The sequence below is a fragment of the Teleopsis dalmanni genome, chromosome 2 (assembly GCF_002237135.1).
Source record: "Teleopsis dalmanni isolate 2A chromosome 2, ASM223713v2, whole genome shotgun sequence".
NCBI classification, from domain to species: domain Eukaryota; kingdom Metazoa; phylum Arthropoda; class Insecta; order Diptera; family Diopsidae; genus Teleopsis; species Teleopsis dalmanni.
The window spans coordinates 182,724,220-182,729,715 of record NC_051847.1 but is presented as its reverse complement, the minus strand read 5'-3'; positions in this window follow the sequence as shown (position 1 = coordinate 182,729,715).

Here is a 5,496-nt window from a genome sequence, read left to right as displayed (position 1 = left end):
TTATGCATACAAAATTAGAAAAAAGCTATAAGTCTTACATAAATATCTTTAAATTAAGAATTAACTTACTAATTTTAAAATTTCGTGTTTACATTATTTTTTTTAATATTTTTGTTAATATGCAATTAAAATTTATTGCTTACTGAAATAAATTGCTTAATTTTCATGGAAAATACATTTGCAAATATTTGCATCTATGAGATTACAATACTATCTTCTAATATGTATGACCATACTATTGATTTATTCTGAAAAACAATAAATATTCTTTGAATATACAATTATATTATTTCTAGCTTTATTTAACTAATTATAAATTATTTTATAATTTTAGTTAAAACAGACATAGATAATCATCACAGTTAATTATAGTTAATAAGTAATTTGTTTCTTAAGTGGTTCCAATTTCTTTATCTCACACTTAACATTTAAAAACACGATTTTCTGGGGTTGTCTGGTAAAGCTCACCAATCGAGACCAAGCATAGACCTCATGGGTTTAAAGCGAACTTAGTTCAGAGCCCTTTAAGTCAGTTAATAATGGTACATCTTATTTAAAATATGTGTAAATAAACGAATTATAAGAGATAGAGATCAGAGATAAAGTTTAGATTCTTAAAGGTGATAGCTCCAAAGTATTTTATTAAACTTATCGCGAGAGCCGAAAAGAAACAAAGGCTGTACATTACTTACTGGTTTCTAAAATTTACTACATTTATTACCACTACTGGTATTTAGCTTATGTATATAAGTTGCAACTATAGGATCTATTCGTACTTAATGTTTTAAACTGTATTTAGTTGCGTTCACACTATCATGAAATTAGTAGCTTGACTTAATTTTGTTTCTGACTTTTTAACATTGTTTTATTTTATGTAAATTTAAAAAACGTTTCTGGCAGTGCAAAGATTGCTGTCAAAAAAAATAATATTGCATATATATACAAGCTGAAAGAACTCAGTAATAATTTCAGTTGGTTGATCATACTCTATTTCCATTCCCTTTCATCAGAAATCCATTTTAAGCGTCAACTGCCACCTATAAGAATAGGTTCAATGCGTTAGCATTCTATTTTCGAATGACTACACGGATTGAATATAATTTTATTCGAATATGTGTTTACACATGATTCCGGCGACTTTGCAGGTACTCAAGCTACGTCCCTTTTTTGCCTTTTTTTTAGCATGTTTTCATCTAATTGTCTATATATATATATTGCACAGAGGCCTAAGTATCTCGCTTATTCCGTCCTCTTAAAGGTTAGCGCCAATTTAAGCAATACTTTCAACTATTTGATTTTTGATTTTTATGAACTTTTTTCATTTATTTTATACAAATGTATGTAGAAAATTTTCTGGAGATATAGTAATTGACTTAGTTCCCTTCAATTTTTCTGATTGCATTGTCATCTCACTGAAATTTTCTATTTATTTCCATGGAGGCATAATAATTCATTTAATTTTATTGTGTTTTTAACATTATATTGTAATCCAATTAAAGATTTTTCGATTATTCCCATAAAAACATTCTCCTTAGTTCCGTTGAGTGTTTTACTTGGTATTGTAATCTCACTGAAAATTTAGTATTTTTTGAAATACTTATACTTTTCTCAGTGCAATCCTATTTCAATACGAAAAATACATTATATATATTTTATTTTATTAATTTTCAAAATTAAAACAAAATTTTAAAATTACTTTTAATTATACTGAATTATAATTTATGAATAAATAACAAACCAGAATATCAAAATACCTTCAATTATAAAGCCTGGCTCTCTACACAAATATACACTTAAAGTAAAAAAAAAAATTGTTTGAAAATAATACTTTCGTAATAAATAATGCAATAAATAAAAGTTTATTTTTTCAGTTGTTATATATAAAAAAATTATGATACATTTTAAATTCCTCTATAACATAATAGAGAAGTAAATGCAGTATTTATTTATTATTTTTATTTCTTAATAATTTTTTAAATTAAATCACAAATTTTTTTAATTAAATTTTATCAATTATTTTGTGTATAATAATATTGCATTTATTTATTTATTATAAAAATCAACCTACATAAAAATTGCCATTAAATATTTATAATAAATTACATATATTAACAATGGTGTCGTTAATATAATTACCGTATATATAGCACTACATATGGGGCACTATATATTGGGCACTATATATAGGGCACTATATATAGGGCACTATATATAGGGCAGTATATATAGGGCACTATATATAAGGCACTATATATAGGGCACGATATATAGGGCACTATATATAGGGCACTATATATAGGGCACTATATATTTTTGTGGCCTGAAAAACAAACATTGTTCTAACATATAAAATTTACTAATTCTAGGCATTATATGGTGCCCTGTTTGAAGTAATATTTTATATTACAAAATTTTTCTTATAAGAGATCTAACACACGAATATTACGTTTTAAAATAAGAGCAATAAAACACGACTTTCCATTTATAAATATAAATAATAAAATAAAATAATAATAAATGAATACTATTTATAGAAAATAAAATAAATCCGTATCCAAACTAATAAATTTGAATATATACATATTATGTTCAGGCTAAAACATTAGCTGTCCGGGACACTAATAATTATTAGAACTATTGTATCTAATAATATAAACTTAATATATTCAGGCAATAACATTAGCTGTCTAATAATATATACCTAAACATTTATCTATAAAAAATGAATATACATATAAGTAAATTATCACTTGAACCTAGATAAACGCAGATAAAGCTTCAACTATCAACATACTTCACATTTATCGAGGTTTGACTGTTTTTTTAAAGAAATTATTATATATTTATTATTGATTAATTCTTGACTTGCAATATTTCAAGTGACTTTTTAAAAGTCACTAATTTATCTATTATGACATTATTATTACTATTATTATTACTATTATTATTACTTTTATTATTTTACTATTATTATACTATTATTAGTATAATAATTAGTATATAGAATTATTAAATACTATTATAAGTATCTATTATTTGTTTAATTATATATAAAAAATCACTTGAACCTAAGTAAATGTAGGAAATAAATTATATATAATTAAACAATTACATTTATTTAGGTTTAATTGTTGAAATAAACTTTTAAAAAAAATATGTTTAACAAATTATAAAAATTATAAGAAGAAATAATATTGTAACATTTCAAAAATAGTTTATAAGTTAAAATTTTAAGTACTATATTAATTGTTTTGTAAACAAAATGAATATTTTTATACAATAATGAATATCAATTCAAGTTCTAAATATTTGTGTTTTTTTTTAAATATATTTAAAATAATTTTATGTTTAAAGAAAATCATGTTTTTTATATATATAATCGTATACTATATAAGTTTTATTTTTATATTTTTATATAAATAATGAAATAAAAAATATACATAATATCTCATTGGACTGACTGTAATAAAAAAATTTTTAGAAAAATAAAAAAATAATAAAAAAATATGTTGTTTTGTTTTTTAATTTATTGAACTTATTAAGTCCACGAAAGGAGGATGTTTTGCGTGCCATAAAAACGGGCAGCCAGAAGGTGTTGTATTCTACGTAATCAAGTTGTAATAAAAAATAGCATGAGGAATAAGAAAAGAGAAGAAGAAACTGCAAATGAGTAAAAAGAAAGAAATAAAAAAAAAAAAAAATAACCACATAACTTTACTCTTTACTATCCTGATATTTGTGGCTTCTTTGAAGCATAGCCATGCATATATAATCATAAAATAACCAACTCATAAACTTAAAAGACGTACTCCAGCCAAACTCATACGTAAATCTTTTCAAACTTATCGATGCTCAGTTGTAGTTTGAATGGCGACGACCACACTTAAAGGTGACGTGCCCAGAAAAAAGCCAGGAACAAAGAAATAAAGGAACGCAAGCTAAAATGTTATTATGAATGCCTCGGTATGTCAGGATATTGTGTCTGGCATCTATGGCTGCACATATTTCTGTGTTTAAATATACAAACAAGAATTTTTAAAAAATTTTTAAGTATTTTTATTTTTTTTTCTGCAGAGAGTTTTTTTTACCTTCGCAAATCAAAAAGTCTCATTCGAAAATATTTGTACATCTTTTGTTTGTTAAAGAAAAGAACATAAAATCAAATAATTCCTTTAAAAAAATAATTCCCAAGCATTCAACTTTGTAGTCTCTGATGTTGACTTTTGCTGTTTGGAAGAAGAAGAAAAAAACAGGAAAAAAAATAATTTTGTATGCCGGTGTCTTCTGCATTCTGTACTGAATAATGATTTTATTCAATAATAAAAACTTGTGTTCCTCTTTAATTTTTTATGATTATGCGTTTTTATTTGGATTTAAAAAAATACCTAAAAAATTTTTATTATTTATAAAAGCCTTAAATTTCTTAATGTTCTTATAAATGTTTACACTTTGATGGCATTTTATTTTATTTTAATGTAATCATTCAATTATATTAACTATTATTATTCCATAATAGTTAAAAACGATCGACCCTTCCTTGTGTTATAGACTTAACGCAATTTCATTTTAGTATTCTTTTTAAATAATACGATTTCTCATTAAAGGATCAGCTCTCAGTAAGATAGTGCGGTGGGTTTGTTGCAGTGCCAGATCCGTATAGGTATCCCTACGCTACACATAATTAGCAATTGTTCGCAGTTTTACGACCACACACTTCACGAAAAACCTAAAGAGATAGAGGGAGTTAATAAATTAATCCTGTTGAGTTTAGGTAATGTAACAAATCCTCCAGTCCTACAATCTATTAAAAAAGTACGTCTACAAAAATCAGTTTCTTCTGAAAGCTAAAGCTAGAAAGAGAAGAAAACGCTAAATTATTTATTTTTCCTGTATATTTTCACAACTTCTTAAATAGATATTAAATCGAATACTCAATTGCTCTGCGTGGGTTTATCACTTATGTGACAAATAATAATTTAGAAAATTATAAGTACATTAAAATAGGAGTTCTTGTCATTTTCTAAAATAAAAGTGGATGATGTTTTAAGCTACCATTAAGCTATTGCTATGTGTTGTTCATTTTAAACGTCCCAAATTCTAGATAAATAATACAAACTTGTGGTTAAAATTTTGATCAAATTTATAATATTTGTATATTGTTTAATATTTCTGATTAGTGAACAATACATCATTTAAATATTTCACACGAGATATCCTACAATACTGGATAATGTTAGGTAATTTTAAATTACTTGTCGGCACCAAACAGACCATAGCTTCGCCATAACTTGAAGGATGTTCTTTTTCAAAAGTTTAAGGATTATCCACATAAACGCAAACTTTTGTGTGACCCCACAAAAAAGTGCATTGGTAATAAATTGAATAATCATTATCGTCAACTGAGAACATCAAAAAAAAAATTACTCATCCAGAATTTTTCCGGATGAAGATGAGATTTTCATACCTTAAGGTATATCTCCACAAAAAAATCTTCTC